Raw genomic sequence first — 13,485 nt, forward strand, 5'->3', positions numbered from 1 at the left:
ATATAATCAGTGACCTGAAATCCCTCTTGATATAAATAACTGTGTATGTTCAGGTTCACGATAAATTACCTGGAAAAGTGCTTAATTTGTACTTTGTCTGTGCTTGGCCACTATACTTACAGACTTCTCAGCACATTACAAACCTTTCCTCACAAGAGAAAAAAATAGAAAGCAAGAGCGGAAGCCATTTTGTCTTTCATCTGCTGTCTTTAGTCTCTGCTCTTTTGGAGAAGGGTTTGTAAAGTTCTGAACAGCTGAGCCCTTTTACATTTACCTAGATGAATCTACATTGAGTGTCTGCATCCACCTTGCACAGCATATGAGGCACAAGAGAAAGGTGCATTTCCATAAGCTGCATATGCTTTAAATCTGAGTAACATAGGAAGGAATCCATGTGCATTTTAAGTGGTTATATGGTGCACCACACAGGCAACACCAAAGGCTCCACAGGAAACAATAATTAGCACTGACGCTGCATTGTAGAAGTTTTCCTAGCAAAGGTGTGTTCTCAACTACGTTGTATTTATTCACATACTATCCTTTGAGGGGTGGGGGATTAGTGGACCTAGAGGCAAAGAGGGATGTCAGGACCTAATCACACTAACATGAAGAGTTTACAAGTAAGTCCGAGAGCTCTGATTTCTGTTGCAAAGAAGGACGCATGAAGTAGGAAGTGGACAATCTCAAATGAGAAGACAGAATACCAATCGAATTACTGTGAAAGAAACATAAACCCCAAAAGTGACAAAACATCCAAGGAGATATTTACTTTGAAAACATTTTAAAGTACTAACAGTGAGAGAATACTTCATGCAGACCTTGGGTACAAATCATATTCACCTAGAATTTATACCCCAGCCTTCCTCCAAAAGTTGGGGTTGGTTTACAAAATTGGTTGTATGAATTATGACGTGTTTTCTCAGTTATTTCCCCAGGGAAACATGCCCAAGGCAAACCCATCATTTCAATTGATTTAGTGCTTGACATCAGAGAATTTATAATTGATATGACAACCATAATGGATAGTGACCCCTGAATTGGCCAGGCCTGCGCTGTAGTCCACTCTGGTGTTTACCACAGTCCACTACCAACTTATTCTGATAAATTCTGATGTTATGCCTGAACTTTCCTTTTCTACCTTTCTGAAAACTACAAATGCATAATAAAATAGCACAGATTTTATTATACAAATATTGCTTACCCCAAGCATGCTTTTCATATAGTCTTTTATTATTAGGAATGGGGAGTATGAGGTTTCTTTTTCCTTAGTTCAGTTCTTAAAAAATCACAGGGTAACCCAGAGTTCAGCTAGACATTTATCTCAAGGCACAAAAAGATTTATGGGTTCTGGATATATAAAAGTCTGCTTAAAATAAAAAAAAAGTTATTGGAATTTTTATCCTTGGCAAAGTCAAATAACTAAAGGATTAAGGCTGATACATGTTTGCCCTATAAATCTATCATTAACCAAATGTGACACCATGCTTCAGGTATGTCAGATTTCAGCTTGCTTTAAGCAGGCAGTTAACATTTCTTTTATTCACAATAAATATTTCATGATAAAGAAAATCTCTAGTTAACCAACTCACCCCTCTCAAAGAAACACCACCAAACTCCCAATTTTTCAGATTCATTAAGGCAAATGCTGAAATGGAGATAATTAATTAGAAGTTCGAAATGTATAGGACATTAGGAAAAATATTTAAGTAAAAGAACAAAATAAAATTGGGATCTTAGAAAAAAATAAAATATGAAAAACCTAGCCTCACAGCTATCAGATAAGTATCTAGAAGGGCAGCTCGTGTTACTGGGGTAGAGGAGTCAGCCAATAAATATTTGTTAATCGGATATACGCCTGCATGACTGAATACTATGGTAGCCTTCCCTGAGCCAAGAGAAGCTAGAAGTGTTGCATCATACATTTAGAAAGGAACAACAACACAACTCAAAATAACAACTTTTTGTTACTATCAAATAAAGAAAGAAACTAATTTTCTTTTGAAAATAGTTTTTTGCATTTTTTCTTTTTTAGGGAAGGGTCTATAGGATGTTCAGGGTCTCACTACTAGACTGGACTTGTAGTGATCTCATAGTGATCCGCTTGTTTACAGCCTCCCAAGAGCTGGGATTACAGGCCTGTGCCACCATGTCCGTCTCAATTGCCATCTCAGTGTGCCCTGGGGGCAGGGCCGGCCGAGCAGGTCAGGGATTGAACCCCTGGCCCTGTGTCTGCCTAAAAAGGTGCTTTAATCCACTGAGCTATTTGGCATGCCCTTGAAAATAGTTTCTTAAGGTGAGAAAATAAGTTTTACAGATATGCCTGAATGACTCGCTTCAGAAGAGCTGACTACCAGGTGGTTGTGGTTGTGACTGCTGGAAGAATCTATGCTTTCTAGAATGTGATGGTTGACACGAAGGCAGAGAGGGTGTGTAGGAATTTGCTGCTGAGAGAAAAAGTGAGCACTTAGAGCACACTGCTGCACACAGTTGTTTTCTGCTTCCTTTAAATACAATGAATTTAGGCAGGCCTTTGTTTACAGTAGCTTTTATCTAGAAGATAAAGTTGTAAAAACATCAATCAGAATGAAGTACTACTGTTCCTGGCCATATCTCAGCAGGTTCATCTGTTTCATTTCTTCTTCCCTTTCCAAATACCTTAAGGTGCTTCAGATGAGTGAAGAGATGCCAAACTAGGCAAGTGAACTATATTTGTGTATGGCACATGCATTTCCACTCACTGAACCACAAATACTACCCTGACGTGCTTCCAACATCCCCAGGCTTGGTGAGAGCGTGCATTCCTTTGCAGTCTTACTCTCTAGTAACAGAAGCTGCAAAATGATTTTTGCACCATTTTTAATGGTGTTCCTTTAAGATGATGAAGATCTTACAATCTCTGTATGTTGGCATGGAGCTTTCTATGTATTATACCTTGCCTTTTCCCAGAGAGAAAATTAAGCACAGCAAAGAGAAAATGAAAATTTATGAACATCAAAGTTCCGCTTTATATTATAAAACTGTACAGATGTAACCTGATTATATTTTTAAAGGCTTAGCTTAATTAAGTCTGGATTTATAAAATAAAGCTTTGGGCCAGGAAGTTTCCAAAAGAGAAACTGTTGAGGGAATAAAAAGGTACATGAGTTCAACTCCAGGGAATGTCACCAATAGGAACATGAGCTTCCCAAGGCACTGACAGTGCACAACAAGGGGTGGCTTTAATGCCAGGCAGGTCTGGCAGGCCCTCCTGGGCAAGGGGCAGGCGGCTCTCAGTCTGTCTGGTGGGGAGTATCTGGTACCCTTCAGTTCTGTGCATTGAAAGTCATTTCTTCTTTGTGGTTCTCTTTTCCATACAACTAGAATGAGGCACAGTAATTAACACAGGGATGCTGCAATGAAGAGACAACTGACTGTACTCCGGCTTTATTTTTTCTGGCATAGTCCACATGCTTTGGACTGCTAGAAGATACAGATCATTTGATTATTTATTTGAATAAATAATGCCAATCATAATAATACAGCAATAACCATCATCAAAACCATAATAGCAGGTAGTATTTCTTGAGTAATCACAATTACTTAGAAGTAACCATCTTGTATGTTTTGCATGTGTATTATCTTGCTTCAAAGAGAGCTAACATAGTGGGTAAGGAACAGTAACAAATTTTGATGTTCAGAAAACCATTATAAAGCTGTTCTAAATTGACTGTAATGATGATGAATAGAATTAACACTTATTGAGCGTTTACTATGTGTCTGTCACTATCTTCATACATGTGATCTTATTAAATATGCGTAATGAGCCCATGAGGTAAGGACTATTATTGGTCCCACTTTACAAACAAGAAAACAGAAATGTGGAGAGGCTAAGCAGAGATCAAGTACAACAGCGGTGGAGCTGAGATGCTCGCCCAGGGCTGCGGCGTGCAGGGCTGTCTCTGCAATGCTGCTACGAGACCTCTGTGCTGCCACGCCCACCCAAGAACCACCACTCCACAAAAACATCCCCCCATACTTCACATGCGCCTCCCAAGCTCCCCCTCTCTCTGTCTCAAGGTTAAGTGGCCCTGTGTATCTCGTGTGAATACAGCTGCTTTACATTGGGCCCTTCCATTCTGCACAGGCACAAATGTTTCCTCTAAATGGTGGTAGCTAGGGCTGGATAGATGGCTCAGTGGTCTAAAGCACCTACTTAGAACAAGCTTAGCAAAGCATCAGGGACCGCGGTTCAATCCCCCAGCACCACATGCCAGCCAGCCCCGCCCCCTGGTGGGCTGAGCTGGCCACACACACACACACACACCACACACACTCTCTCTCTCTCTCTCTCTCTCTCTCTCTCTCTCTCTCTCTCAAATAAATAAAAAAAAATAAAAAATAAATGGTGGTAGCTAGAAAACATCATTGTTTTATTTTATTTTAAAAATGGGATCTCACTATGTTGCCCGGGTTGTTTGCCCAGAGCTTGTGGGCTTTGCTGATCCTCCTGCCTCAGCCCTATTATGGTGGGTCTGACAGCAGGTGGGCACCACCATGCCTGGCTGATAACATCTTCATTGCCTTTTATTTTTAACTTCCTGTGTTTTGGTTTCTCCATCTGTCAAGCAGGTATAATAACATTTTTATACTGGAGTTTAAGATAAAATTTAAGAATGACTTAGCTTCAAAACACTTTAATTTGTATAGTTTTATTGTTACCTCACTGAAAAACAAACAAACAAACAAACAAACAAACAAAACACTGCCCAACAGAAGAATCAAATAAGGAAACTTCTCTCATTTCATGAGCCATAGGACAACGGCCATTTCACGTAGTCATTCCTGCCTTTGAAAATAACAACTGATCATCAGGAGAAAAATCTACTTCAAAAGAGAGTAGACAGAAAATTCTGGAAAGATCAGTGATTTAAGCATACATTCCTGCTCTTAATGACATTACACAACTGTGGCTATTTCAGCACTTAGGCCACAAGTCACACGAAGTGGGCTCCCCAAACACGTTCAGGGTAATGTTTTGAGGGGTCACTGTACCATTCTGCACACTTCCTGTGAGACCATAAGTATTTTAGAAACTCTTTCAAGTTCAGGAGCTCTTTGTGATAAATAGTTTCAAAGTTTCTCTAAAAGAGAAAGAATAAAGCAATGTGAATATTTACTGATGGGTGAACAGATTTTTAATGATGTGGCATATATGCAATGGAATATTATCCAGCCTTAAAAAAAGGGAAGTGCTTTCACATCCTACAACAGAACTCAATCTCAATGACTGCATTATGCTAAGTGAAATAATAGAGTGATAAAAGGATTACTATCAGAACTTTCCATGTCTCTGGAATACTTCTTTTGAAGCATCTAAAATGATCCCAAACATAGACACAGAAAAGCAGAAAGGTAGTTTCCAAGGGCAGGGAAGGAGAAATTAGTTCTAAGGGCTACAGACTTTCAGTTCTGCAAAATAAGGGAAAAAAAAATTCTACAGTTCTGTTGAACAGTAATGCAGATATACTTCAAACTACACACTTAAAAATGGTTAGGATGGTATATTTACTATTTTTTAACTATGCTAAAAAATTAAAAAGGAGAAAAATTAGAAAAGTAATAGAAAAGTTTTTTTAGAACTGATATTTAAAGAGTCTGGAAAAGAGATGAAAAAACTGTCATGGCTGAGGAAACAGCCAGGAAACCATGGCAGTGGATGCTGTTTAGTTTGGCTCTGTCAAAATGAAAGCAAAAAACTTTTGGGGTCACCAAATTGGGTGGTAGAGGTGGACAAAGGACCCCACGATGGGATAGGAGGGACCACAGTGCCAATGCTAATTTCTAAAGATGCTCAAACACTTTGTGTTCTCGAGGTTAAATGAAGCTGCTTTCTCAGGCACTGGTGAGTAAGAAATAGGAAGATAAGGATAAAAACCTTTTCTTTACATTATTTCTAAAATAATAGTTCGGTGGTCATGCCTGAATACAGAATACCTGAGGGCTGGATTCACAGCAACGGACAAACTGCAGTAAACTGTTGTGTTCCACAGCTGATACTGGGAAGAATACTCCAGACTCCTTCAAATAGTTCCACTAATTGTACCATAATCTATCCAGCTCTCAGACGTGCACCATTTTGACTTGGCAGCTGAGTTCCTCAGAGGTGAACTGGTTTGCTTAGAGTACAGACAGGTGGCCGACACACCAAGATGGGCTGGCTCCACCACCCTCTAGCACACTGTTTCTATTGAAATGCAATGCAGATTTCCTTTTCTCCTCATTGAAAAATAAGGATAAGAGTGGGCCAGTGAGACAGCTCAGCAGACTAAAGCGCCGGTTTAGGCAAGCTTAGGCAACCACAAGGACCAAGGTTTGATCCCCCCGCACCACATGCCACGCCAGCCCCACGCCCGGGGTGGGCTGAGCTGGCCAGAGTCCCAGGTGTGGTGGTGCACACCTGTAATTCCAGTGCTAGGAAGGCTGAAAACAGGAGGATCACCACCAGTCTCAGCTGCATAGTGAGACCCTGTAACAACCAAATATATATTAAAAAAAAAAAAAAGGACGGTAACATCCTCTGTCTTCCCAAAAGGGTGCCATCGAGAGTGGTTGCACAGGCAGCATGAACACAGCCACTTTCCAGTCTCACAGAAGGGAGATAGGGAAGCTAAAAGACGAGTATAACGGGAGCACACAAATGTCCCGAGAGCACTGTGCAGAAGGCTGCGCGGGATGTCAGAGAAGGTAGCTCTCCCGGGAAGGTCTGGGAAAGCTGTGAGCAGAGGCGAGCCAATCTTGGGAGCAAGTTTTGAAGTCAAAGTTGGCTGGAAAAGAAAGGGAAGACACTGCTGCAAGAGGGAGATGTGTGTGAGGCCAGGCTGGAGAGAGCACCAGGACTACGGAGTGTAGTTCACAATCAAGATGGTAGCTGCAGGAGGCACAGCTGGAAAGGTGAGTGGGAGTGGGGCTGGAGACCATGGGGTCTGCACGGTGCGCTGCGGCCTAGCGAGACTGCACAAGCACAAAGCCCACCTTTCCACCACATGCGAAGTGTGGGCGGCCCGTCGCCTGAGGGTGAGCCTCTTTCTTGAAACCCAAATACTCCAGGCCAGGTTTCTCTGTGGAATCTGTGAGCTAAATATTTACTCTGTGCAGGGCCAAAGTATCTACTGCAGCTCACTTATTTGGGGGGTAAACACATTAAAGAAAAGTATATTTGAAACAAATCCCCCCTCCCCCATTTCCACTCCATACAGGGGGAAAAATAAGACTGCCATTCAAAAAAATTGAAAACTGCAGAGGGCTCAACTTTCCGGAGTTCTTAGGACAAAATATGTGTATATAAACAGCCACAGCCGAGCTCCACGGGGTTCCTCCAGTTTGTATTCTTTGAGGAGGCTGCGGGCACCGGGTGAACAGCCAACAGTTTCCTTAGTGAGTTCCACAGCCACTTTATTTAACTGAACAGGAGTCATTAGCTGGATTTTATGAAGATAAGGACTTCCAGGAGTGAGCTCCCTTTCGATTGTTTTTTGATTAAAAGCCAGACAAGGCCGAGCTACACTTGGAGGCTCTGAGGAACCTGCAGCTTTTACTTTGCAAACTTGTGACTCTCAGCCAGCTCCACAGAGGATGCCCCCCGGGGGAGGGGGGACTGTGGTTTGATTTCACCAAGCTGAGGGCAATCCGTCAATGTGGAGAAAAGCTACGAAGGCTATTTTAAACATTTAGTTAAGCTTGTGACTGGCTTTTCTTTTAGAGGCATTCCTGGGTGCAGACCACCTCTTTCTGGGTGACAGAAGACAAGCTATTGAATGAGGTTAGGCTAAGGTCCTGCAATTAGAGAGCAGGTCCACCCATGCTGCCATTAGCTGATTAATAAGTGTTTATTTTTAGGGCTCAAACTAACAGGCCATGCTGAGGCCCATGCTAGATGATATTTGAAGCAACATAAGAGTACCTCAAGCTTACAAAAGATCTCATTTTTTGTACAGTTGTTGATATAGGTAAAGTCCTTGTTGGATGAGTAGAAGTTAGTACCAGAGGCAGAGGAAACCCCACTTATATTCATTATGAAAATGATCACTGTGAAAATTGACCCATGACTACTTTGTAAGTAGACATTTGTCAAAGGAAGATAAATATGACCTACTTATGACAACTAGTCGAGTCTAAGCACTTATGCAACACTAAATTTTAAATCACAAAGATTCTAATATTATGTCTAATAAATTTACTTTTTTTTTCTTTTTTAAAAAGATGGGGTCTTGCTGTATAAACCAGACTGGCTTTGAACTTACAATTCTTGTATGTCAGCCTCCTAAGTGCTGGTATTAAAGGTGCATGCCATCACCCTTGGTTCCCAGGTTTGTTATATATTTTTCAAATAATATATTTACAGTTCTACAGATATGTGTTATAATAAACCCATATAGACCTAGACTTTAGCTGAGTTTAATATATTTTCGAGTGTAAGGGACTCACAAACAAAATGGAAAAGTGATTGCTCTTGATTGTCAAACTGTAAGTTTAAAAGATCCTTTAATTATGTATTTACTTTTGTTCATTTAATACTTATGCCTTCAACTAAACAGTATGCTCTCTGAAGGCAACTACCTACTTCAGCATTTCCTGGCACTAGTGGTGGAAGGCATACAGTAGTATTTACATAAATATTTATTGAACACTGAAACAACAGGCAATTAAATAACAGGTTACACAGTCTCTGCACAGTGCTTCTGTGGGTGTCTAGTCTAGACATGAACCTTATGGCATGAAGAGGATGGCTGAATTTTTTAAAAACTGCTGTTCCTTTTTTACTTCATCATTTGCCTTTATTTACTTTTGAGCTTTCATAGTTCTCCAAGTAGGGAAGCAGCAGTGTCAGCTAGGAGAAGGTTGAAGTTATTACTTTTCACACGGTATTTTGTATTTCAAGGAATTGGCTGGAGTACTTTTTTTTGTTTGTTTTTTGTGGAACCAGGGATTGAACTCAGACCCTTGCGCTTGCCAGGGAAGTGCTTATTCCACGTAGCCATCTCCCTGGCCCCTGGCTGGAGTACTTTTATAGGAGAATGGCCTTCATACTTTTCCCTCTTATTTTAAATTCGTCAACTTGACCTCTGTGGCATGTAATAGTGCAGCACTGGTACACTGTCCTCCTTTTCAGGTTAACACAACCCCATTTCCATCCCTACTTCTGAACAGTAACAACTCTGGGAAAAATGTTCTTGGGGCTGCTGACATTTTTAACTCCTGCCAATCCACTGTGCTTTAGGACAAAGAGTGAGGTGTTTTATTTAGACTTCACAGAAAGATTCAGAAGATCTCAAGAAACTAAAAGTTCAGTCTTTAAAGTTGTTCCATGCACAGTATGATTGGTGAAGCCCATAACATGCACACCTATGGCAGTTCACCACCACGATTTCCACAGGGAAGCAACCCTTGTGCCTATGGTCTACTTTCATGATAGACCCAACACAGATCAAACATCCAGAGTTCTTTTGGCTTATTTATGGAACAAGCATTAGTTTCACTGAAACTGACAGTGAAGCAATTAAAGAATTCCTTTTTCTCATTCAAAATTAGAGAAAACTTCTTTACTGGATTTTTCTTTGGTAGGACTAACAATCCTCATGTCAGTTTTGAAGATGCTTAACTATAATACTTTGGGGATCACCGCTGTACTCAAACTTCCTCTTTGAACAGGAATTTCAGAGAAAGATGGAAGTAGTAACTTCCACAAGGATGAAGGACACGATGTGCAGGCCTAATTTGAGGAGAAAGCCTTTCAGAATCAAACTTTGTCTTAAATTGAGAGGCTGTTAACATATGGGGGTTACTATCTTATTGAACTTCACTTAATTTGTCAGGATTAAAGCCATTTAGTAAGTAAAATATGTTAGTTAGAAATACTATAGCAGCGGAGAGGTTGCTGGGTGGGCACTATGGCCGGGATCACCACCATCGAGGCAGTGAAGCGCAAGATCCAGGTTCTTCAGCAGCAGGTCGATGATGCAGCAGAGAGGGCTGAACGCCTCCAGCGCAAAGTGGAGGGAGAAAGGCCGGCTCGGGAACAGGCTGAAACAGAGGTAGCTTCCTTGAACCGTAGGATCAGCTGGTTGAAGAGGAGCTGGACCGTGCACAGGAGCACCTGGCCACTGCCCTGCAAAAGCTGGAGGAAGCTGAGAAAGCTACCGATGAGAGTGAGAGAGATATGAAAGTTATCGAAAAGTGGGCCCTAAATGATGAAGAAAAGATGGAACTCTGGGAAATCCAGCTTAAAGAAGCTGAACACATTGCCGAAGAGGCTGATAGGAAGTATGAAGAGGTGGCTCATAAGCCGGTGATTATTGAAGGCGATTTGGAGCACACAGAGGAACAAGCTGAGCTGGCAGGGTCCCGTTGCCAGGAGATGGATGAGCAGATCTGACTGATGGACCAGCACCTGAAGTGTCTGAGTGTTGCTGAAGAAAAGTACTCCAAAAAGAAGACAAATACGAGGAAGAAATAGATTCTTACTGATAAACTCAAGGAGGCGGAGATCCATGCTGAGTTTGCTGAGAAATCAGTAGCCAAACTTGACAAGACAATTGATGATTTGGAAGATAAGTTGAAATGCACCAAAGAGGAGCACCTCTGTGCACCTCCGCTTGACCTGAACGAGATGTAGAGCTCCCCTGTCCTGCCCTGCCCTGCCCGGCCACAGCTCCTCCCTTTGACCCCAACACACCACCTGAGGCCAGCCTGCCCGAAGCTGACCTCAAAACTCAGGGCTGATCTTTAACCCAAAGGCCGCATTCTCCCTTCTACATTCTCTCCCCACTCCCCACCCCCACCTCCCTGTCTTTTTCATCAAACTGTCCCTGCCTCTACCCAGAGATTCCAGCTGGGCTAGAGGCCCAGCACCTTTGGGAACAACATTTAAGGGAATGTGAGCACAATGCAAAGTGTCTTTAAAAGCATGTTGTGATATACACATTTGTAATAACTTTTAGTTGTAACAAACCATTTGTAAAATGTTTCAAATAACTACAGCTCTGAAGCCGTAATCTAATTCCATTCTCACTTTGGAAGGTAACTTTTCAGCCTAAAGCACAGTGTTCTCTGTAGAGGAAGAAAAGAAGTATGGGCATGCTTTACCAAGATCCAGACATAGTCCAGAGGAAGACTCCACCGTGGAGACCTTACAGCACTGTAGCAAGTACCATCTCAGCCAGAAAGGGGATTCCAGGAGGAGTTAGCCAAAAACCAAAACCATGATGTTCAGGTTTTGAGTTTCGATGTGTCTTTCGACAACTTTATTTTTATTTGTCACTTTTCTCATCAGAAGTGAGCAAGATATGATAATAGTTAGACCGCTGAGACTGAGCCTTTGTGTGTGTGTGTGTGTGTGTGTGTGTGTGTGTGTGTGTGTTTTAGTGATGCTGGGATTGAATCCCCATGGAGGGACTCATGCATATTAGGCAAGAGCTCTACCACTGAGCCATATCCCCAGCCATGAGACCAAATTTTTGTCCTATTTCTACCCCTTTTCCAGCTGCTCACTGAACAGATCATGTGTCCCTTCCTTATTGATGAGGTGACCACTTAATTGCTTTCCTGCCCTTTGAAAGAGAAATAATGTTTTTGCCACTTACTCAGCCATATGAAATTCATCTCACCCTTTTCTGGCTATGAAGCTGCTGTCTCTAAAAGTGCCATCTCATTGTGCTTTGTATCAGTCAGTGCTGGAGAAATCTTGAATAGCTTATGTACAAAACTTTTAAAATTTTATATTATTTTGAAATTTTGCTTCTTTAGGGTTGGAGTGCATGGCTGCCCCATCTGGCTGTGAAGAGTTCTCTCCAGTCTGTGCTAATCTTTTGAAGTCTTTTCCCCACCCAGTCCCCACTTCAGGTGAGGTTTCTGCGAGGTCTGTGAGGTGCACATCCTGCAGCTTATTGGCTTAAAATGTGTGCTCCTTTGCTGTGGTCTCTGGGACCAGTCAGGAAAAGAAGAACCAGTAGTGCAACTGCTTTGATACTGAATATTGACAAGTGTCTTTTTGAAATAAAGAACCAGTACCACTAAACCTAAAAAAAAAAAAAAAAAAAAGAAATATTGTAACAGCAAAAGCTCACATTTTGTGTCATTTTGCTTAGATGCACTATTAAAAAAAATACACAGCTCGAGAGACAAGGCCATATAGGATTTCAGTATGTATTTTCTCAATGCCTACTGTCTTTTTTCAAATGGCTTATTACAATCTGATTAAAATTATTTTAAATGTTTCTGTGTTATCTGTTGTATAGGATTAGATATAAATGGTTTGCAATTTTGGAGCTCCTCAACTTGGCATGTGTGTGGAGGTGTCTGTTCCTCTGGACATCTGTACATAAATTATCCAAAGTTAAATGATAGCAGTTATCCAGTAAATTGAGGTATTAGGGATATTCTGTTTGAAGGTCACTTTGCAGTCTCTTCTTTGTACCTTCAGAAAAGGACAGAAAGCATGAAGAAAAGCAGACTACTTTATTTTGATACTCTAGATAAAGCTAAATGGAGGAAAGGTCTGGATTAAACAATCAACCAAGTTGTAAGTGTACTTTCCATTTTTCCAGACATGAGAAAATAGCAGCAATTTACATTTGTACAGTGCCTGATGAAAGCTTTTTAGAAAATGCTGGTATATTATTTAGAGGGGCAAAACATCTAGGGAAGCTAAGTGAGCCCCAGAGACTCAGTGGAAGGGGGCTGGAGTCAGGATGAAGACAGCATGCTTACTTCCCATCTAGGGCCACGAAGGATACAAGTATGAAGAGATCATGTTACCGTACGGTCCCTAGCAAACTAATTCCTCTTTCAGTTGAGTTAGAATAAAAACGAGACCTTGTATTTTTATCTCATCTCATGTAGAGAAATTAAAAGAAACACTGCTATTATTCAGTGTGTTTAAACACCACAAATCTGATGTAATTGTTAAGCATTATTAAATATATTTAAACAATAACTTTGTTTAAAACTAATTGAGGTATTTTACATTCTGAAATGATCAACTTCTGACAAGCTATTTCTCACTTTGTATCCAAAGACAGACCTTGAATTCTATAAAATGATTATTTGTCAGGCATCCTGAAACATCTTAAGGTTACACTAATTTTTATCTGTCAGGATGTACTAATTAGTTTTAAAGTTTAAAAAAGAAAATAATGCCTGAGTTCAAAGTACTCATCTTTTTCTCCCCCTAAAGATATGATTATCATCTTTATCTTTAAACATGAAGCAATAGTTTATCTTTTTGGGTAAGTGAAAACATACTGGTCTTGTCCAATTTTACAATTGCTGCATAATTTTTATAAAGTACATATAATCATAACTTTATTTACTTATAAGAAGATTGAGTATGTTAAATATGTTTTTTAGTAATTTTTTTTTTTTGGCTAAGATTCCTATATATTGGGAATGAAATTAAAACAAAAAGACCCTGGGGCTGGTGAGATGGCTCAGTGGTCTAAAGCACCTACT

General features: G+C 40.7%; 1 protein-coding gene and 1 pseudogene across 6 annotated transcripts in view; one reads left to right on the top strand and one right to left on the bottom strand.

Annotated features, from left to right (window-relative positions):
- Window positions 1–13,485, bottom strand: part of CUNH15orf41 (chromosome unknown C15orf41 homolog) — a 261,509-nt gene that overhangs the window by 11,903 nt on the left and 236,121 nt on the right. The window lies entirely within an intron of this gene.
- Window positions 9,927–10,651, top strand: LOC105743770 (annotated as a pseudogene).

Source organism: Octodon degus, unplaced genomic scaffold (genome assembly GCF_000260255.1).
Source record: "Octodon degus isolate 3935 unplaced genomic scaffold, OctDeg1.0 scaffold00166, whole genome shotgun sequence".
NCBI classification, from domain to species: domain Eukaryota; kingdom Metazoa; phylum Chordata; class Mammalia; order Rodentia; family Octodontidae; genus Octodon; species Octodon degus.